General features: G+C 41.8%; 1 long non-coding RNA gene across 1 annotated transcript in view; it reads right to left on the reverse strand.

Moving 5' to 3' along the window:
- Nucleotides 1–219: 219 nt before the first annotated feature.
- LOC309553509 overlaps nt 220–24,203 on the reverse strand; it is a 135,143-nt gene continuing 111,159 nt past the window's right edge. The window contains exon 3 of the long non-coding RNA XR_014225175.1: nt 220–294. This is a non-coding gene — a long non-coding RNA (uncharacterized lncRNA). The remainder of the gene's footprint in view (nt 295–24,203) is intronic.

Genomic DNA, 24,203 nt, shown 5'->3' on the forward strand with positions numbered 1-24,203 from the left:
ACAAAGTGCTTCTCAAAAGTTATCTGCAACAAAGCAACTTTTTCAGTGTTATCTACAAGGTTGGGATGTCAGTTTGAAGGGAAGTTTCTGCACAGTGCTGGAGACTGCTAGAGTGATTCAGAGGAAGGATTTGTTCCCGCTTCAACCTTATTTAAAGTCAAACCAAAAGCATGCATCTATATGAATGAAATATATCAACAGATAGAAAATGGTATACCATTGTTTCGATGCTTGTACACTGATTGAGTCGAGAAGTCTCTGGCTGCGGGACTGTAGTTGTTCGCAATGGAATCACTGCAACAAATGAACAAAAAATAAACATATATATATCTGTTAAGCAGTGTTTGTCTGAAAAACATTGTATCTGGGCACTTGTTTTTATTCTTTTAGCCCAGGTTTTAAAGAATGAAGAATTAAACCTTCTTGGATTTGTAATGTATACATTATGTTCTGGTAAAGCTGAATTACACACAGACAAAATATATACAATGTGATGCAGCTCTGCTTTCTTTATTTTAGGCTTAAATATATGTGTTTTAAATGAAAGCACTATAAATACCTGAAACCTTGCACAGCAGAGCTCATACTGGGAGAGAATGCTATGCTGTGTGTGCTATGCAGATAGTAGGATAGGGTGGAGTGGCAGAGAGATGTGCTCATTCTGCTGGTTCTACTTTTACAGCCATTAAGAGTTTATAAATCTCAGGGCTGGGTGGTCAGCAATACAAATGATTTGGCAGATAAATTAGCTCCTGTATGAGTAATAAATCTACATAGGTTTGCTATTGCTTGGAGTTCAGCTTCAAACACAATTTCTAGGGGGGGAAAAAAAACCTGAAAATTGTTCTTCATTTTTACAGCAGTTTTCCTTTCCTGATGAGCTCCAAGGCAGCACACACCTGGGGGTAGACTCCGCCACCCCCTGCACTAATTAGGACCATAAATCATAAAAAATCACCCCACTCCAGCCTGGTGTTCTGTAACTAGTTCCTTCCATTCTGGGTGGCAATTTGTACTGCTATGGAGCTTGTCAGGAAAGGAAAATTGTGTATGAAGAACAATTTTCTATTTTCCCTGATGGCTCCATGTCAGCACACACCTGGAAAATACCTAGCTATACCAATGTCAGATAATGCAGAAAAAATATTATTCATGGACAGAATTCATGGCAATAATCTTTCTACCAAATTTAGCCTTTGTCATTGCTGCCGATTCTACACAATAATGAGAAATAAATGTTTGTATGTTTCAGCCCTGCATATCATCTCTGGCGAGATTTGACAAGCTGCCACCAATAAAGTTGAAATACTACTTGTAGAGTGTGCCGTTATTCAAACAGGGACTGCCAGCCCATTGGATTTTTAAGCTATTGTGATGACCTTTACTAGCCAGGACACTATGGGGGAAATGTACTAAAACTGGTGGTTCTAACTTCAGTTTGCTCAATTAAGCTTTGACACAAAAGCTGATTAGTTTCTTTGCAGAGCTGGACAAGATTTTGCACCATGCATTTTTAGGAAATAACCCCCTATGGTTCTGCTCGAAGCTTTGCCTTGTTTGCTTGCTCCAAATGGGATCACAAATAGATGATCAGATGATCTGATACTGGATGCAGCATTAATGTAAGCATGCAGAGTCTTCCCCATGTCTAGTGGACTGACTGTGGGAAGATTTATCTTTTGTCTCATATGAAACATCGAGGCTATCTTTAGAATGAGATTAAACACACTGGCACAAGGATTACCCAGTATGCCAGAAAGGTTGTAAACGGTTCTTTAAAACCCAAGGAAAGTCAGCTTTCAAAGTGATATCACATAGAAAAAGCTCTTGATGATACTTAGGCTTAGCAAGAAACTAAGACTATTGGACAATCTCATTTGGGGAACAAAATTACTTTTTGAGGCATTAGCTTTACCACAGCCTTGAAAAACTGGATTACTAGACTGCTAGCTGCCCAGTGAACTCATGTGAAGGCTGATATTGCTGATACTTGCATTAAGCCCATGTCCAGATCCTGAAATTCAAAAATATTTTCCAGAAATGTCTGTCTCCATCCTATCCACTATTCTTGTGAGATTGTACGAGGGTACTTTGGCTGAACAACCAAGATCGTAAAATCTCTGCCTCTCAAGACCCATGCCATCAGATTGAGATTATCTGGTGCTGGATGAAATATGGGCTCCTGAAAGGGTAAAAAAATAGATCCAGCCTCCCTAGTAAAGGCAGAGGGGCTTGCATGCTCAGCTGAAGGAGGAGCATGGCTACTTCAGCCAATTGGGGAGCACTGCCAAGGCCAACTTATATTTTCCTTTGACAGTCTCTTCAAGAAGCTGAGGTTCAGCGGGATCGGATGGAAGGCATAAGTTGTCTGAAAGGGCCATTTCAAGCTCAGCACAATAGTTTGGACTGCCTATCAGTGATGGTAAAACTTGGGAAGTTTCTTATTGCATAGGTGCATAGGGAAGTTAACAGGTCCACCTCTGGGAGGAAGACCCAAGCTGTCAGATCTTGAAAAATTTGAGGTAGAATGGACATTTTCTTGTTGTTGTTGCTGAAAGATGAGGAAGATTGTTTTGATCCAATTCCATTATCGACATTACTTTTCTCAATGGGGAACAAGTCTGAGTGCCCCGCTGTTACTTGACATAGGTCACTGCCATTGTATTGTCCATTCTTAAAAGAATCAAGCCACCCCAAATATGATGACTGAAGACCAGAAGGGCTTGGAGGGCTGCTCTCAATTCCAAAATGTTAGCAACAATCTCCGTCGGCTGGAACGGTCCTGACTCCTGAGCCTAATGTGCATGAAACACATCTCCCTAGTCCATCTCGCTGGTATTGGACATGACTACCAGTCAAGTAATGAGCACAAGTGAATAGCAATGCCAAAGATTTCTGGTTTCAGCCCACAATTCCAGACTTTGCCTCATGGAAAGAGAGCATTTTCTTCTGACAGAGATTTTTCAAGCACTGTGACCTATGATTTGTTTAACGTGCAGCTCAGGCTCCATCACTATGGGGAGTGGTGTGGGTGATGCTGCATCCACTGCAGGAGTGCCAGCAAGGGATGGAGCTCATCCCAACTCCTGTAGTCACTGGAAGGAAGAGAGGAGAGATCCCAGGTGCCGCACATCCATGGAGTCCTATAGTGGTATGAGAGAGACAACCTCAGCCTGGGCTCCTGCCAGGCCACGCCCCAAAGAGTTTCACTCCGTCTCCCGGAGCTTAGTCATGGGGATCTTTCAAGCACCGCTGGGCTAGAAACCCGTACTGGAATAAAAAATAATTCAATTGGGCCTATTTCACTATTGGAATCCCTTTCGTCATGGAGCCCAAAAGCTGTAGATACAGCCACTTGGCTTTTTGCATGTCTTCTACTTTACTTATCGTGGGGGGGAAACTTCCCAGATAGTAAGGAGAGATGGTTTTCAGCTACATATTGAATTATACTCCCAGGTAGAAAAGACGTTGTGTGGGGGGGGGGGCTGACTTTTTTAAAAATTGATAATTCACTCAACCAAATCGCGATGTGCCAAGAGCTCTTTGTCATCTTGACTCAACAGCAGGATCACCTTGAACATAGTGATAGAAATGTGCTTTTGAAGAACAGCGATCACAGCAAGAAGCTCCTTGGTAAAGACTCTCAGGGATGTTGTCAGACCGAAGGAAAGGAAAACAAACTGTTCGTGTAACTGGCCAACTGCAAAGAGTAGGAATCTTTGGAAATGCAGGGTGATCGGTAAATTAAAATAGGCGTCTTTTAGATTGACAGATAGTATCCAGTTTTCTAGGTGGACCACTTTTAGGATTGTTTTCAAGGGCTCCATTTTAAATGGTCTTGATACACTGTACCTGTTCAGAACCTTCAGGTCTATTACAGGCCTGGAACAGAGGTAAATATATCCTGGAGAAACGCTCAAAATACAGCAACACCCCTATTGCCTTCTGCTACAGCAGAATGTTCACATATGTAAGAAGGACTTCTCTCCCTAGGCTGCAGAGAGTTATCCTTATCCTTTTAACCTGTACCTCATATGACCATTAGAACCAGCAATGGGGATCTTGATGTCCACAGCATTTAATGGGTACTGCAGGGGCTGCATCCAGTAGCCATCAGCCTCCCCTGGACAGACTGACAGACTCTTAACCCAGCCAGGTAGGGAAACTATGTTTGATCCCGAGTACACTGAGGAAAGAGAAGGAACACCAGGCTGGAGTGGGAGTGAATTTTTATGAGTTATGGTCCTAATCAATGCAGGGGGGGGGAGCAGAGCCTGCCCCAGATGTGTGCCAACATGGAGCCATCAGGGAAAATATATACTTCTCTGATCCATGTAGCAGACACCCTCTAAGGTCTTTTGATACCTTCCCAGTTCCTGAATGACACACCAAACAATGATTTTGCCCTGCAGAAGAGAATCCCTATAAACCCAGTGTGTAGGGCACATATGCACACTACCACTGCCTTTGCATAATTTAGTGATCAGTGTTCAATGAATGAAACTTAGGGGAAACAGAGTGCTAGTACATACCCATATGGCACAGTTGGTATTCACATAGGTTCGTGGCAGAGATTGCACCAAGGGTTATGGAAACATGATAGTACAAAAACAAGGCATTTGTGCTCACAAAGATCTCTGGACTAACAATAAAATAAAATATCATTTATAAATAAGGAATTACTGAAAGCATGATATATAGCATACACTTAGCATATTTTGCCTCTCCAAAATACTGTAAGGGCCCTTTCACACGGGCGCTCCGTATGTCCTCAAATCATCTTATTTTTTTGCGGATGATTTGTGGACATAATGTAAGTCTATGGCATTGCGGATGTCAGCGGAATACCATCGGCTGACATCCGATTTTCTTCCTGTCAGTTCTGTTCCGTTTTTTGGAACTGAACAAAACCCTATTTTTGTTCCGTTCAAAAAACGGAAAGGAAGGAAAATCGGATGTCAGCGGTGTCATCCGCTGACATCCGCAAACCCCCATAGACTTACATTATGTCCGCATATCATCCGCAAACGGATGGGATGATATGCGGGCATACGGAGCGGATGACAGAAATGTCATCCGCTCCGTGAAAAAAAAAAAAAGGACTGCAGCGGAGCTCTCACACGGAGTGGCCGTGTGAAAGACCCCTAAGTAGGTATGTCTAGAACATGTTTATTTGTATTATATATTAAATGTCAGTTTCTATTTGTTGCCTTTAGCCAGGACAATGTAGCATTCCCTAACATTTTATCCTAAGAGAAAATAGCCTCAAGAACATTCAATTCGAAGAATTAAGGAACATTCAACCAATAGAGAAATTAGTATAACACTATAGGCTTAGAACATTTGACCACAGGAGGAAACAATGAGGGGAACCTTTGCACTGTAAGCTAAGTATGGAGATTCCTGTTCTCCCTCCTAACAGTGTCAATAAATCAGCTATTTCTGTTATACAGAATTGATACAATGTTGCAGAGACAGAACTCCACTTGTTTTTTTTTTATCTTAGGAGTTCTCTTGCTTTTTTTCTTCATCTCAATTCAGGACATGGGCATTCTGGTGCATTTTGTATGTAGTTTGCCGTATTCCAGATGTGCTCCATACAGAAAAAATGCAGCATGTTCTACTTTTGCTGAATACACTGGAATGCACTGAACTGGTGTGAGCTAGGGTCATTGGGATGCATGGAAAACACTGTGCATGTGTTTTTGACGCAGGTTAAAAATGCACTGGACTGCATCTAATGTAAACCGACCCTAATGCTGGCCATACACGTATAGATTTTTGGACGAGAATGTTTGTAGAACATTTGTACGAAAATTCTTTGAACATTCGATGTATGGACAAATGTCATTCGAAAATTGTCTTAAGCTTTTAACATTCAATTTTAAAATGAATGTAATTTTTGTTTAATTTGTTTACCGGGCGCTCGGGTTTGGCACATCGCGGATCGGGTGGACAGATTATTGGGTGGGGCTGGGGAACCCCAGCTGTCATGGTACACGTGGGTAACAATGACATAGGCAGAGGAAGATGGAGAGTCCTAAACGATTTCAGGGACTTAGGAGCTAAGTTGAGGAGTTGGATCTCCAAGGTAGTATTTTCAGAAATACTACCTGTACCTCGAGCCACACCAGAGAGGCAGCGGGAGACTAGGGAAGTTAACAAGTGGCTTAGGAGCTGGTGTAGTAAGGAGGGTTTCGGGTTCCTGAAGAACTGGGCCGACTTCTCAGTCGGCCACCGGCTATTTGGTAGGGACGGATTGCACCTAAATGGGGAGGGTGCAGCCGTACTGGGTGAGAAGATGGCCGAAAAGTTAGAGGGGCTTTTAAACTAGGTGACGGGGGGAGGGTACAGATGTAGAATTAGCCAATGGAAAGCAAGATTCAGAGGGCACAAATGGGGGCATTAGCAGTAGGGTGTTCGGAGCTCCTAAACCCAGGGTGCAGCCTAAAAACATCAAATGAGGATATATGTAACCGGTCAAAATTAAGAGGTTTGTATACCAATGCCAGAAGCCTGGCCAACAAGATGGGAGAGCTGGAGCTGCTGATGTTTGAGGAGGACTTAGATTTTGTGGGGATAGCAGAGACTTGGTTTGACAGCTCTCATGACTGGATGGCGACCATTTAGGGGTATTTCCTTTATCGCAGAGATAGAGAAGGTAAAAAAGGGGGAGGGGAGGGGGCGAAGCCGGCAGCCAGAGCGGATGGCCGTGTGATACCGTCGCTCTGTGTCAGCGGGCTGAATTAAGCAATCCACAGCGATCTATCAGCTCCTCCACCCTGCCAGATCCCTTCCCGAGACTCCGGTGAACAAGATGTCTCAGGCTGGCAAACGAAAACAAAGAGATCAGCCGAAAAAACTAACGGAATTCTTCTCCCCAGCCGCAGGCCGCAACACCAAAGATGGCGCCGGTGCTTGGTCCCGCGCTGCCTCATCGGCAAGTACAGCTGCCGACCGGACCTCGCTGACATCGGAGGAGGTAGGAGAGAACCACATCCTCACCCAGCAGGCTCAACCATCCCCTTTCACAAGCCCTGTGAAGCAGCGTAGAAAGCTGACAGGGGATGGGGACGAGCCAGATCAGGAGGATTCCTTTCATGAGGAGGGGGAGGCTATGGAGCAGACTGTGTCATACGGGCAGCAGCTTGACTCATATCCCACTACTGGCCAAGCCATCACAGACACAGCCATGAAGGAGATGATGAGGACACTCAGGGGGGCACTTCAGCAGGATATGTCTGCTTTCATGAAGAACACTAACAGACAAATGGATAAGCTGGGGGACAGAGTAGATTATACTGAGCGCAAAATGGGAGAATTTACAGGGGCGCATAACGATCTGGTGGATGCACACTTTGAGTTAGAGGAGGAACTTAAACAATTTAAATTGAAAGTAGCGGACATTGAGGACAGGTCCCGCAGAAACAACGTGAAATTCAGGGGGATCCCAGAATCGGTTAAGCCTGTGGAACTATCTTCCTACCTGCAGCAACTTATGCAAACGGTACTTCCCGCCCTGACTCCATCAGATCTCATCATCGACAGAGCACACAGACTGCCCAAACCGTCTTACATACCAGAAGCGGTCCCTAGAGATGTGATAGCCCGCATCCACTTTTTCCACGTGAAAGACCAGCTTATGCGCTTTTCAAGGCAACACCCAGCTCTCCCAGACCTGTTCGCGGGCATTTCCCTGTTCACGGATCTGTCTCAAGCTACCCTGGCGGCCAGACACACCTTAGTGCCTATCACAAAAATCCTCAGAAACCATAAAGTCCTTTATAAATGGCGCTTCCCAGCCAAGATCACAGTGACAATCGATAATGTATCTCACTCCATTTCCTCCCTCCCTAAAGGATTGGAACTCCTCCGACAATGGGGTTACCTTCCCCGAGAAGATGACCCACAAGCTCTACCTCAACGTAGCCCTTCAAGCAGACAAGCTACTTCCCGTGCTGCAGCCAAATAACAAGCCCCCATATGGGGTACCTAACCACTCATCTTTATCTTTCGGTGACACCCACTTGCTCTTACATCTTACTTCCGGATTCACCCACTGGCCCACACTCACTTTCTGGCAGGATCACTGCACGCCCGTTGTGCGGTTCATTGGCTTTGTTCCCTCCCTTGGAAATGGTGCGGGATGCCCCGCATATGTGTTGGAACTTTTCAGTTTTTGTTCCTTTTTGTTTTTCCTTTTGTTTGGCCCCCTTTTGGGCCCTTGCAGTCTCTCTACAATAGACCTCCCAGGCCCAGCACAGCTTCCTTAAGTATGCTTCATGACACTGGACCCGGTCTTGGTCTACTAATCCTCTTGGTTGCTTCCCCTTCCCTCACCTCCCCCTGCACTGCCACTACCTTGTACTCCAGCATCTTCTACCACCGCCATGTCCATTAGATTGATGTCTCTAAATGTTAGAGGACTCAACAGCGCCTTCAAGAGGAAGTCTCTCTGGAAAACGGCCTTGGAACACAAGTGTGACATCATTTGTGTTCAGGAAACCCACTTTGCGAAAGGCAAAGCTCCGAACTGCTCCCATCGGAAATTCCCACATGTGTTTTCTGGGAACCATACTGCTAAAAGAAACGGGGTTTTGATAGCAATTAGAGATACTGTTTCTTTTAAGCTGCTCGACTCAGCAGAGGACTCTGTGGGTAGAACGCTACTATTGATTGCTGAGGTGAATGGTAAAGTATATACTATAGTAAATATCTATGCTCCAAACAAACATCCCCTGAAATTTGTGCGGAAAACCATCACCTGGGCAAGGAAGCTAGCTAAAGGGAATTTGATGATTTGTGGGGATTTCAACGCTGTCATGAATGTTGATATGGATTGCTCCTCAGCGGGACGGAGATGTAGACCTAGCATGGGCCCCCTCTGTATTGAGGAGAGGCTGTATGATCCCTGGCGTTCTCTCCGCACCTCTGAAAGGGACTACTCCTTTTATTCTGCCATGCATAATAGTTATTCTAGGATTGATATGTTTCTGACTGACAAATTTCTCTTGCAAAAGATTCCCAGAGCGGACATCCACTCCATCACGTGGTCGGATCATGCTCCGGTCACGATTGATGTGGTGCATGGTCCGGTTAGAAGCTGTGCTCCGGTGTGGCGTAATGACACCTTTGTCCTGGCCCATCCGGAATATAGTGAGGAACTCAAGGTGAAAATTGCAGAGTATTTCAATCTTAATGCCAATGGTTCTACATCCCCTGAAATCACATGGTGCGCTCATAAAGCGGTGGCAAGGGGTCTATTGATCCAGCAGAAGGCTAGAGATCGAAAGAGGAAAACTACTCACATAACCCACCTACAATCCCAAATAGCACAGCTGGAACAGCAGCATAAAAAAGATGTATCTCCACAAACAGATATCCTAAAGCGACTCACAGACCTTAGAAATGACTTAAAAACTACCCTTCTACGTGACTACGATACATATTTTAAAAGACTGAAAGTGTCTTGGTACTCACAAAGCAATAGAGCAGGCAAACTCTTAGCTTCTCAACTTAAAAAGCAACGTCTCAAGTCGCACATCCCAATCATTAAGCATCACAGAACGGGCGCAACTTTCTGTAACCCGAAAGATGTGGCCAATGTCTTTAAAGATTACTATAGCTCCTTATATAATCTGAGCGACGACCCTGACACCTACAATCCGACACCTACTGATATTGACTCCTTTCTACAAGCCCTGAAACTCCCCTCCATTGACGAAGACTCTTTACAAAAACTGAACGCCCCCATTTCCCCAGAGGAAGTTCTGGAGGTCATAAAATCTCTTCCTCTACATAAATCCCCAGGCACAGATGGATTCTCCTCGGAATACTACCAGTTGCTGGCCCCCATCCTCACCCCTCACTTAGTTCAACTGTTCAATGACGCTCCCAAATTAGGTAAATTCCCAAAAGAAATGCTGCAGGCGACAGTGGTCACTATACCCAAACCTGGGAAAGCGACGGACTCCCCCCTAAATTTTAGGCCTATCTCTCTACTTAATGTAGATTTAAAGATATATGCAAAAATATTGGCAAATAGGCTCCTGTACTGCACATCCTATCTCTTGGGTCTGGATCAAGTCGGGTTCGTGAAGGGCCGACAAGCCCCTGACGGAACCCGTCGTATGATAAATCTACTGACTGCTGCTGAAGTGACAGGAACCCCAACGGTTTTCTTAGCTTTGGACGCTGAGAAGGCCTTTGACAGGGTCCATTGGGGATACCTTGATAAGACCCTGACTACATTTGGATTTAGAGGCTTTATCCACTCTGCAATTATGGCACTATATTCTAATCCCTCGGCGAAAGTACTAACAGATGGTATTCTATCTGACTCTTTCGACCTCTCAAACGGCACTCGCCAAGGTTGCCCGTTATCCCCGATCATTTTCTTCCTTGTAATTGAACCGCTGGCAGAGGCAATTAGGAGTAACCCTATCCTCCAAGGCCTAAAAGTAAGCCCAACTGAGCATAAACTAGGATTATTAGCAGACGACATAATTATCACTATGACGAATCCCTTTGCATCTCTGAAAGAGCTTCAGTCCCTTATTCAATGGTTTGGATGTGTATCCTATTATAAGGTCAACACAAGCAAATGTTTTGCTCTTCCGATCTCGATCCTGGCTTCCGAGGTGTTTAAGCTTAAATCTGTTTTTCCGTGTAATTGGGAAGCACCTTCTATCATGTATTTGGGTATTCAATTTACCTCTCCGGTATCTAGGCTGTATGAATGCAATATGCTACCCCTCTTGTCTAAGATAGAAGAAGAGTTCTCCCACATTAGGAAAGTGCACCTCTCCTGGTTAGGGAGAATCGCTGCATATAGAATGCAGATTCTCCTGAAGCTTTTGTATTATTTCAGAACCCTTCCAATCCCACAAATCTTTTTCAATAAACTAGCCTCCTCACTACGAAAGTTCATTTGGAATGGCAAACCACCTAGAACAGCCCTGTCTACGTTATATAAACCTCGACAACTTGGTGGAGTAGGTCTTCCAAACGCTCAAGCCTACTACAATGCAGCATTAATATCCCAGACACGCTACTGGCTGACGGCACAAGAGGATAATTTATGGAACCACATAGAGCGTAAATTCACCCCAGGTCATGATCTATACGCCTTACTGTGCGCAGCTGCCATGCGCAACAATGTAAAAGTTCCTGCCTCCCCTACTGTTCAGGCTACCATCTTGGCATGGACAGGACTTCTAAAAACTAATTTTACTGAAGAAGATTGTGCGAATATTACCACTCCTCTAGCAGCATATGATCTCCTGATACCAGGAGTTTCGACCCTCAATTGGAGAAAGCGTGGCTTCCACTTTAACAGCAGCTCCATCCACCCCAAGTCAGCTATTGACCTATAGACCGAGTACCAAATAGCTGCTTTTGACCGCTCCCGCAAATCTCTGAGTATCCTTATCCCGAAAAAACTATGGCATTTTCTCTTAAATAAAGGGAGTTGCAGAGCGAGAGGGATCTCGATCTGATACCGCTTTTGCAACTACCAACAACCTTTCCGTAAATCCCCTACTGTTCTGAAATGGGAGGATGCCCTGCAACAATCCTTCTCGGCGGCACAGTAGCTGAGGGCTTTTAAAACCAATTATGCATCCTCGGCATGTGTGGATCACTGGGACAACTCGCAGAAACTTCTACATAGGTACTATATGACACCTACTAGGCTACATGCCATCGACCCAAAGTGCTCTCCCCTTTGCTGGCGTGCATGCCAGAACAGGGGAAACCTAATGCATATTTTCTGGAGCTGCCCAGTGGTCCAACCATTTTGGAATGAGGTCTTCCGTTGGACATCTCAGCTGTTGGGAGTTACCCTCTCTCCCTCCCCGGCCCTCGCACTTTTCAGCCTTGGTTGAGAGGGCTATCCTCCCAGCTCCAGAAAAGTTCTGGCGCATATCTTATTTGCAACTAGAATTGTAATTGCTGCTAACTGGCGCTCTACTACCCCTCCTCATTTAACAGCAATTAAAAACAGAGTGTCCACCCAATGTGAGATGGAAAAATTGTTGGCGTTTAAGAACGGCAAAGCGGTCACCTTCCTGAAACACTGGCAGGTCTGGTTAAATCAATCCTCTAACATATTATAGCTACCCTGGAAACCTTGACAACTGTAATGATATGCCCAAAACAGTGATTTTTACCTAAGCGTATTGGCAGTGCCCCCCCCTCCCACCTGTTCCTTCCCCTACCCTCCCCTACCCTCCCCCCCTCGGCCCCCACCTATGCTCCACTTCTTAACTCCTTGGCCCTGGGTCTCTTGTATAGGTAGTGGCGACACCTGTACTACTGTACAATATAAGTCTGGTCTAATCCCTCACAGTTTGCACCCGTTAGGGGTGAGGGCTTTGGACGTTTAAATGCACTCAGCTAGACCCTCTCTGAGGAAGTCATTATGAGCTGTAGTTCCTATATATGGAATACGGGTTATATGTTTTACTATCTTCTAATCGCAGGGCAACATTTAGTGCCTTTACTACATGTCCATGTTATGTGTTTACATGAAGTCGCATTGTACCCATCTATGGTATCCAAGTTACTGCTGGAATCTTCTTGCATAATTGATGGTGTTCTGTATGGACGTCCTGCTATACCTGTTATGCCTGCAGCGACTTACTGTTATCCTATGTACATTGTTATCCTATGTATATGGATCTACTGTTGTATGTTTATACATGCCTTTTTTTAACTTCAATAAAAAATCTATTGAAACAAAAAAAAAAAAAGGGGGGAGGGGTATGTCTGTATATTAAGAACAGTGTACAGGTAAATATGAGGGATGATATTAATAATGGAGCTATGGACGAGGCAGAATCCCTATGGGTAGAGCTTCAAAGGGAAGGCACGGTGGGGAAGGTAATATTGGGCGTATGCTATAGGCCCCCCAACCAGAGGGAGGAGGGGGAGGCAGACCTCATTTTACAGATAGGATTGGCAGCAAGGATGGGAAATGTCATTATAATGGGGGACTTTAATTATCCAAATATAGACTGGGCAGAAGGAACCGCACACTCAGCCAAGGCTCGGCAGTTCCTAAATGTTCTGCAGAACAATTTCATGGGTCAGATGGTGAATGCACCGACAAGAAACAATGTGGTACTTGACCCACTGATTACCAACAATACAGACCTGCTCACGGATATAGAAATACGGGGGAACTTAGGAAACAGTGACCATAGGTCAATAAGTTTCAGTATTAATTACAGTAATAGGAAACACAGGGGTAATATAAGGACACTGAATTTCAAAAGAGCCAATTTCCCAAAACTGCACTCGCTGCTGGAAAATATCAAATGGGATAGAACCCTGGGAACAAAGAACACGAAGGAAAAATGGGAGTGCTTCAAGAGCATACTTAACAAGGGGATTGGCCAGTGCATTCCAAAGGGAAATAAATTTAAAAGAGCTAAACTAAACCCTGGGTGGCTAAACTCCAACATAAAAATGCATATTAGTGCTAAAGAAAAGGCCTTCAAAAAATACAAGACTGAGGGGTCATTGGCAGCATTCAAGCATTACAAAGAGTGCAATAAGAAATGTAAAGACGAAATCAGGGCGGCTAAAATAGAACACGAGAGACATATAGCGGAGGAGAGTAAAAAGAACCCCAAGAAATTCTTTAAGTATATAAACAGTAAAAAAGCGAGGCCAGAACACATTGGCCCCATAAAAGATGACAAAGGAAATATGGCCACTGAGGACAGAGAAAAAGCAGAAGTGTTAAATAATTTCTTCTCTTCAGTCTTTACAAAAGAATCGGGGGGGCTACACTAACCCAGCTTGTAAGGCCAAACTAAACAACACACCTCAGGAAGTGCCGCCATGGCTAACAGAAGATAGACTTAGAACTAAACTAGAGAAACTTAACATAAATAAATCACCGGGACCGGATGGCTTGCACCAGAGGGTTCTTAAAGAGCTCAGCCAGGTGATTGCCAGACCATATTCTTGATCTTTAAGGATAGTTTACAGATGGGTATGGTGCCAGCTGATTGGAAAAAAGCCAACGTGGTACCAATATTTAAAAAGGGGCCGAGATATATCCCGGGTAACTATAGGCCGGTCAGCCTAACATCTGTAGTCTGCAAGATTTTGGAGGGGATGTTAAGGGACCACATACAAGACTTTAGTAATGAAAATTTTATTATTAGTAGTAATCAGCATGAATTCATGAAAAATCGTTCTTGCCAAACCAATCTATTAACCTTCTACGATGAAGTGAGCTGCCACCTAGATAAAGGAAAGCCTGTGGATGTGGTGTATCTGGACTTTGCAAAGGCCTTTGACACTCTTCTCCACAAACACATACTGTTCAAACTAAGGAAGGTAGGTATGGACCATAACGTTGAGTACCTGGATAGAGAACTAGCTCCAGGGGAGAGTCCAGAGGGTGATGATTAATGGGGAGTACTCATATTGGGCGGGTATGGAAAGTGGGGTCCCCCAGGGTTCTGTCCTTGGACCAATCCTGTTTAATTTACTCATAAATGATCTAGAGAAGGGGATATCTAGTACAATCTCAGTATTTGCAGATGATACTAAACTAAGCATGCCAATATCTTCTATGCAGGATGTGGAAACCTTACAAGCGGACCTGAACAAAATAATGGGGTGGGCAACTACATGGCAGATGAGGTTTAATGTTGAAAAATGTAAAGTAATGCACTTGGGTGCCAGAAACCAGAAAGCAAGCTACTCACTAGGGGGGGGGGGGACCTCTGGGTGAGTCTAGGATGGAAAAGGACCTGGGGGTACTGGTAGACAACAGGCTTGGCAGTGGCATGCAATGCCAAGCCGCTGCAAGCAAAGCCAACAGAATACTGGGATGCATAAAAAAGGGGATTCACTCCAGAAATAAAGAGATTATTCTCCCACTCTACAAGACTCTGGTCCGGCCACATCTGTCCAGTTCTGGGCACCGGTCCTCAGGAAGGATGTGCTGGAACTGGAAAGAGTCCAGAGAAGGGCAACAAAAATAATTAGGGGAATGGAGGACATCAGCTATGAGGAAAGACTACAAGCACTGAACTTATTCTCTCTGGAGAAGAGACGATTGAGGGGGGATATGATATCAATGTACAAATATTGTACTGGCGACCCTAGCATAAGGAACAAACTATTCAGAGAAAGGGAATACAATAAGACACGTGGCCACTCACTAAATCTAGAGGAAAGGCAGTTTAACCTTAAAGTACGTAAGGGGTTCTTCACTGTAAGAGCGGTAAGGATGTGGAATTCTGTTCCACAAGCAGTGGTATCAGCAGGGAGCATCGATAGTTTCAAAAAACTATTAGATGGGCACCTTAAAGACCACAACATACAGGGGTATACAATGTACGGTTAACAGCAAACACACACACACATCATAGGTTGAACTGGATGGACTGATGTCTTTTTTCAACCTCACTATGTAACTATACAAAGAAGTTGCTAGGAATTTCTGAGCGATAACCACATACACTGCCTGAAAATATTTTGATTGAGAAAAGTTTTTCTTCCTGCCCCTTTGAATTTTCCCATCACTGCAGTCAAAAACAGACATCGATTTGACCCCACTAACGATTAGAAAATCAAACAAATTTTCCTAAAACGAAAATTTCCAAATGAAAATCTATACATGTATGGTCAGCATTAGTCTAGTTGAATATAGCAATTTACTCACTGCCATGGCCAATTAATTTCACTGTTGGTGGTGAGCAATGGACTCTTCATACACTGAAATGTAGCTCTATCTAGTGGCCAAATGAAATATGTTATGTTTTATATTGATAATTTATATTTGAACAGCACTAAATATAGACTATTTACATTCGATCTATTTATGCAGAACAAAAGTACATGAAGCTAACGGAGCAAATAGCTATGTGAATTGTTTATAAAATCAGCCCTTTAGTTGCAGTGCAGAGGCCTCCTTCATATTTTCCGCATTGGTCAAGTTTTTTTAAAGCAATTTCTTTCTTAGGATCAAATGTTCGAGAATGTTACATTTGCCCCCGCAAGGACCACAAAAAGAAACTGACATTTTACACATACAGTATAACAAACATTATGGATATTATCTGTGACCTTTGCGTAAATGCTGAGATAGTCGGGCAACATTTTTTTTTATAAAAAAAATCCCCCATGTCATATGTTATTAGATCCAGGCAATCAACAAAGCTCAGGCACCTAGAACTTAGTTTTTGCCTAATTCAAGTCATCCAGTTTTTACTCTGTATAAACAAGCCAAGTGCACGTTTGCCTTGGTGCTTCAGAACACATAATTATCCAGGATCTAAGGAAGAATTTTCATTTCATTCATCAAACCAGCTATCTAATGCAGCTGATATTGCACAACAGTGATTTTCAAGACAACAAAATGCAAAAGCTTTGCTTTTCTTAATAGCTAAACCTACCCAAAAGTTACATTTTCCATTTTGGGTAGAAGACAGGGGTGAAATTAACCAGCAGATTGTATCTCCCTCTGAGCATCCAGCTATAAGATCTGTCAGTTATAATTATTATCATCCACTTGCTCCCTTACCCTTACTGCATGCCTCACTATCTCAGCTTGGCTTGAGGTTGACCAAGCTCTTCACACTCTTCCTTGCCATTAACTCCATAGCCATTATAAAAACATAATTCCACCACATATCTACAGTAACTCAGGGATGCCAGTTCTGCAGCTTTAACATATTTTAATGTATTACCTACATGTGACTTAGTAACTACCAAAAAGGAAAATCAGAATTTAATCCTCTGCTAAATATGATAAACAATTACAACAAAACATAGTACAAAAGTCTATTTTAATCAAGCGCTCCACAGAAAAGAGAACTTAAAAAGCCAAGTCCTTGAACAGTAATTTGTAACTGTGGAGTGGCAAAATGTGCTTGGTGGTTAAATAAGGGTGTCATATTCATGCTATAATTTCACATCCAACAGATCATTTTCTGTGTCCGCATCCTTGCAAATGAAGCAAATAATATGGAATGTGAAAGAATGATTTGTGCTATCAATGACATCTGGAGCTTTGGTGCTGCAGTTATTAGCTGATATTTTTTCACCCGGCAGCAGAGACTAAAATCAATCATTGTGATAACGAAGCATGGCATAAGTCGTCTGCACTGTCATTTCAATCTGATTAATCACACATCCACAGACCTTTACCTTAAAGAAGCAATTGTTCCCATTTAATCAAAAAGAAACATTCATGCTAATATGATACATTAATAAATGTAATTGAAACTTTAAATGTTAAATGAAATATGGGATTGCAGACACCTGCCAACCATATTGTGTTCTTCAGTATACAATGTGGAAGAAAAAAATTAACACATTTTGTTTTTGGTATTTTTATGTTATTTTTACTAACTCACAATGGAAACCTTTGCCAGTTTTCAAATGATAATTGCATTCTAAATACAACATATGTTATCTAGGGTATATTATATTTGAAAGTGAGTTTTCTAATACTGTAAATTACATTGTGGGATTCTTTTCAAAAAGAGTTACCTTTTCCAAGAGTTTCATTATTAGTCACTGAAATGAAGGCCCACATATATGGCTCAAAGTTGGGCTGTTTGTTGTTGAAATTAATGTGGAAGAAATATGAATTTTTAGGCACATCTATCTATGTGACCAAATGACTAATGAAGCATATGGTTACAACTCAATTTATAAAGCATACAGATAGAAGTTACAGATGTTGCTCAGCCAAAAATAGTCAAGATGATGTGTAATCTATGAAACTGCCCTTGGAATTATCTTTATAGGGAAATGTTGTGTTTGCATTCATATATTTTTACCCTTGTACTTACTCCTTTAAAGTCCTCCTTCCATGAAGTGAGGACTCGAAGGTAACATTGTGAAAGTACAGAAATCTTTAAAGCAGTACAGGTTCTTTAGTAAGGTTATTGTTACTTTCAAAAACATACATTGGATACAAAGTGCACCTACAGTAGTATACTTAGTTTGAAACATCTGTTTCGCTTTCTAATAACGCCGCTCTGAATGCAAATGCATTTAATGTCTTCCTGTCTAACTTACTAATTCAGACAGATCCATCTCTGCAAGCAGAAAGAAGAGTTTTTTTCCTCCTGCGAGTCATTTAGCTTTATGTTTGTAAACTGATCATTTGTAATAAAGGTCCATTGACTACATCAGCTATCAAGACTATTTACAACATAGCAGTAAACTAGCCTTTAAGCTCACATCTATTGGCTGCAAGTGATACATATATAATATTTATATTTACCTGACTAAAAAAGTTAACATTTAAAAAAAATGTATTTCTAAATGTAAACATAGTGCAGAAATAAATAAAACAATATATAAAAATTCCTTTTGTTTGGGAAATCCACAGAAATTCAAGTAAAATCTCCCTTCAACAATGGTGTAAAATACATCAAACATTAAATAGAATGTGCTGTAGCAGGAGACACAGTATGCCACTCCTACAGGTAAAATGAAACTATGTTGGTTGTGAGATCACAAACATTGAATGAATGGAGGCTGCTATGTGCAGATGATGGGGTCAGACTTTGGCATGCACAGAATGAATGAGTGGGCTTAAAGTGGTTGTAACCCTAAAACCAAAACAAAGTTCCTTTAAGCCATGCTGTATAGCACAGTGCTCATGCTATGTCATTTTTACCTTCCTATCCTGTAAAAAACCTCGTTGATCCTGCCATTTCCTGTGTCCCCTGTCTTTGCTGCCCATGGTAATCATGGCTGCTGATCCATGATTACCGCGGTCAGTTTATGTGACTCTGTCATCCTCTGCTCTCCACTGACAGTTCTTCCTTCTCCCCCTCCCTAGACAAGTATCCCTTCCTGATTATCCTGCCAATAACTACTGTCTATTTGTTTTTGTTTTTATGAAAAGGCTAAATACATTTTCTCACACTGCAGCTATGTGGTCATGCAATCCCCCTGTGCCTGGGGGCCCCAATCTATGGAGAGAAGTGTGATCCTCCTGTGCTGGCCAGCTGATGTCACAGGGGAATCGTGGCCCCTCCTGCTTCTCTCCATTGATCTGGGCCCGCCAGCACAGGGGGATCACGTGACAGAGCAGCTATGGTGTTAGAAAAGGTATTTAACCTTTTTATTAAAAAAAATAAATAGACAGTAGTTAATGGCAGAATAACTGGAGGGGATACATGTAAAGTCACATAGTGACTTTACAATCACTTTAACCTGGAGGTTTACAACATGTACAGTATGTGTGACCAACAACTCTACAGGACCTTCAGAATCCTTCAAGTCAGCATGAACCAAAATCTTCAAAGTACGGTATGTATCACCTTGCTAAACTGATCACAAAAAATAAAATGTAGACTGCCCTAAATATGAAAGGAAGCCCAACCGAATACTAAAGAGGTGACTTTGAAAAAGTGCAAATTTAATAGATTTGGAATAAATGTACGGTGCATTTATTTTACATAGTTACATAGTTAGTGAGGTTGAAAAAAGACATCAGTCCATCCAGTTCAACCTATGATGGGTGTGTGTGTTTGCTGTTCACCGTACATTGTATACCCCTGTATGTTGTGGTCTTTAAGGTGCCCAGCTAATAGTTTTTTGAAACTATCAATGCTCCCTGCTGATACGACTGTTTGCGGAAGAGAATTCCACATCCTTACTGCTCTGACAGTGAAGAACCACCTGCGTATTTTAAGGTTAAACCGCCTTTCCTCTAGTTTTAGTGAGTGGCCACGTGTCTTATTGTATTTCCTTTCTCTGAATAGGTTTTTCCATATGCTAGGGTTGCCAGTACAGTATTTGTACATTGATATCATATCCCCCCTCAATCGTCTCTTCTCCAGAGAGAATAGGTTCAGTGCTTGTAGTCTTTCCTCATAGCTGATGTCCTCCATTCCCCTAATTATTTTTGTTGCCCTTCTCTGGACTTTCTCCAGTTCCAGAACATCCTTCCTGAGGACCGGTGCCCAGAACTGGACAGCATTTTAATTATCGTTCCCACCAAGTTTTATCCCTATCCTTATTTTTCTGAGGTCATCCTTCCGAGGAGCAAGAATAGGTAAATGTAACACTTAAAGGGTTGCTGAGGGAGAAGGTCATTTTAAGGATAACTTTTCTAAAGGTACAGCTATCCTTTGATGCAAATAGGTATACTGTACTTTTATGTACTTATACATTCATATTTTAAAATATCAACATTTTTTCCTGCTTTAAATGTACTGAATAAGGGCACTTTACTGGATTTTCATAGAATCATAGACCATGGCAAGCATTGCTTTCTAAACAAAAGAAAAATAGGGAACAATCCTCTAATTTACATTTTGAATACTAGAAAAGGTTATGTTGAATGTTCCCTTGGATGGTGAGAATAGCACTAAGGGATTTATATATAAATGTTTTCACACAAGAATACTGCAACTTTCACCCATGATTTAAATATCATTTTACAAATTGGATGCAGTTGGGAAATTTGTGAATGCTGGGTAAATGTGTAAAAAAATAATATCAGGCCCCTAAGTAGGGTGGTTGAAAGAGCACATTATATATTTTAACAGCAGACACTTGTAAAATAACATTTTCAAATCAGATTTTTTTTGGATGGATTGGATTGAAGGTTAACAACAGAGACTCCTTAGCTGTTAGCACCTGTGCAGCATATTACAAAAAGAGCTGAGGACAATGATGTGGGCTTTTCTTTCGCAATGATGTTGTTGAATTTTTAAAGCTATAAGAATGGATAGGATGTACCCAGAATATACAGTGTACAATGTATGGATTGCAAGTTCCCATTTGTGCTACAAGAAGAGGAAGGAAAGGAAGAGGCTGGGATACTGATTGAGTTCAGATGTGAAAAGCAAGGGAGAAATCTCTGGTTAGTTGCATTTCACTCCACCCTATTTAATCAAAGGGAGAGTGAAGAGTGGTTAGGGTCAAGATTTTAACTGTTTTTGAACCAAGGAGACCATATTTTCATGAATTTTGAGTGGGTATCATTTAGCATAGCAGAACGTTTTACATGAACCATGGGACCCATAACCTGCTGCTTCACCTCTATGAAGTTCAAAGTCAGCTGTCTCCAGGCTCTGGCAATAGTTTGACTTGTGGCTAAGAAAAAGATGTTTATTTCTGCTTAAACTTGGTGAGATTAGACATGGGCCTGTGAAGTAACGTTTCACATGGGTAGCAAAATGCATTTTAATGAGGATTGTTAGCATCAAATTGTATACTTATCTACAGTTTATAGACCTTGGGGCACTGCCACCAAATATGGTACAGAATTGCTGGGGCCCCACACCCATTAAAGCAGAGACAAGAGATTAAAGGAGTAAATTTTGCTATTCCCTCTGGGGTCACAAAGGGGGAATTTCAATCATTTTAAAATGTATCCAAACAACTAAACTTTTTTTTAATACTAAAGCCTGCTAGCACTTACATTGGGTGGATGCATTTTTTTTTCAGGTTTTTTTCCCCTTTAATTGCACTTGGTAATCCTGCAAACACATGTTCTCCTCCCTGGGTAGCTACTCACTGCTCACTCTTTCACTGTATCTATTAAAGTACCATGGATGTTACCCAGGCTGGGCTTTAAACATTATATGAAGGATCATGGGATTAGTAGCTTAACCACATTAAGACCGGAGGATTTTCCTGCTTAACGTCCAGACCCCTTTTTTCAACTTGGCACTGCACTGACAATTGCGCAGTCATGCAACGCTGTACCCAAGCAAAATTTACTTCCTTTTTTTCCCACAAACAGAGCTTTCTTTTGGTGGTATTTGATCACCTCTGCGCTTTCTTTTTTTGCAAAAATTTTGCGAAATATATATATATATATATATATTTTTTTTTAAATTGTCGCTCTTTTTTTTAAAAAATAAAAATCACACAGGTGATCAAATACCACAAAAAGAAAGCTCTATTTGTGGGGAAAAAAAGGACATAAATTTAATTTGGGTACAGCGTCACATGACCACGCAATTGTCCGTTAAAGTAACGCAGTGCTGAATCGCAAAATATGGCCTGGTCAGGAATGGGGTAAAATATTCTGGTCTTAAAGTGGTTAAAAATACACTAATTGAGAATTTTTTTGTCAAAGACATGTAGCTAAATACATTTTGGCCTAAATATATGACAACAATTGAATATATTGGATATTTTTTAACTGTCAAAGTGGAAAATGTAAATTTTTCACATTCTGATATACAAGATTCCCCCAAAAAAATTTACAAATCAAAATTTTTTAACATTTGAGGCTTATTTGTTTTCTGCTACATATTTTTGGTAAAAAAAAACACGATAAGCGTATTTTCATTGGTTTGCGCAAAAGTTATCGCGTTTACTAACTATGGGAAAGATTTGTCTTTTTTATTGTTTATTTTTTTTTACTAGTAATGGAGGCGATCTGCAATTTTTTTGCGGGACTGCGACATTGTGGCCGACAGATCGGACCCCTAACTGACATTTTTGACACTTTTGGGGGGACCAGTGGCATTACTACAGTAATCAGTGCTATAACTATGCACTGTTACTGTAATAATGACACTGGCAGGGAATGGGGTTAACACTGTTGGTGATCAAGGGGTTAAATGTGTGCCTCATGCTTACTTGCGGGGGAGGGGGTTGTGTGACACAGACACATATCGCCGGTTCAGCAATGCTGAATCCTGTGATCTGTCCCTGCCTGTCACAGAGGAGATCCGCCCGCTTGTGTAAACTCAGTCTTTCCCAGACGATCGGGGAAGAGAGGCGGTGATCACGCCTCTCCTCCCCTGTCCCTACTCCTGCTGTGTCTAAACACAGTGGGAGCTAGCCTCCGGCGGCGCTGAGAGAGGGAGGTTTCTGGCGACGTAGGTTTACGTCGTCAGACCCAGGGTGGCCGCTCTGCTGCAGTAGCAGCAATGTGAGCGGTCGGCAAGTGGTTAAAGAACAAAAAGATAGAGTTGTTTTGCTTTCTTAACAACTCACAGGAAGTGACAAAAACACTGCATTTTTAGATCAACAGGTACATTTCTGTACTTGCTGAAAATGGTCTTAGCCTAAAAACAAAAATGAATGCAGCCACCACATCTAAGAACTGGTAAACTGCAATATATTACATTTTTGTTCTTGGTTTTTATTATCCTATAATGCCTTTCCTGCCCCTTCCCTTAATTTGCTCCTGAAAGCAAAGAATTCCTTAGCACAAGCTGCAATATAATGGATGCATCTTTTTAAAAAGGTACCAACATCTATTTAAATTTTTTGGACTGGCTGCAGAGATAACAAAAACTGAAGAATCGGTCCTGAAAGTACAGCTATCCTGTAAAGAGGAACTCTGGGAAGCCCTGGTTTTATCTAATTTGTTCCTTTTTCAAATCCCTTTTCAATTTCCAAAAGCAACCACCCACTCCAGAAACACTTCCCCCACAACTAATGACATAGAGAAAGATTACAAACTCAAGCGTTTATGTGTATCATGTCTGCCAATCTGATTCTTACAGGAAACAAAATGAAATATGCATTCTAGTCTAAATAAAATGACTGTGCTTGTCCATTTTAGCCACAAGATGGTGCTATGTCTAACTACCTTCCTTACTCTCCCATGGTCTGCTGTGAAATGCAAGTTCCAATTGTTGAGGTCATCAGAATTTCCAGGGGAATACACTCTATTCAGTTCATAGATAGATCCTAGGTCCAAAAAAAGTATTTCTGCTGTATATTTGCACATATTTGTAGCGAGGTCACACAAATGTCTATCAGGCTTTTGACTTAATTGGAAATATTTATTTAAATGAAATAAATAATAGAACATTATTGGCAGTTTTAGGCTTCATTCACACTGGCATTGACAAGACCATGAATATATGTGTTTTAGAATATTTCTAAATTGGTATAAATGCATGTATTAATTTTCAAAGGGATCATGTGCACTGAAGGTCAAGTCAGATTCAAGCTCAGATAGCAATAATATTTTGAATCGTGTTGTAAATTATAATCATGGCACTATTCAGGAGTGTTTGGGCATAATCTTTTAAACTTGTTATGAATTGTTGCACAAAACATGACAAACAGCTCCAGATGGTCCAAGGGTTGGTCTGGGACAGGAACATTCTGCCACCAAGTACAAGGAGGTCTGTTCAAAGACAGGCTCTATAGGGAGCAAGTACCAATGGCAGAATCCTGGTTATATTGGAGAGTCGGGTGCTTAAAATACCTGTCTTAGTTAGTTTGAAGGC

This window comes from Pelophylax lessonae (genome assembly GCF_965119305.1).
Source record: "Pelophylax lessonae genome assembly, chromosome: 4".
Taxonomy (NCBI): domain Eukaryota; kingdom Metazoa; phylum Chordata; class Amphibia; order Anura; family Ranidae; genus Pelophylax; species Pelophylax lessonae.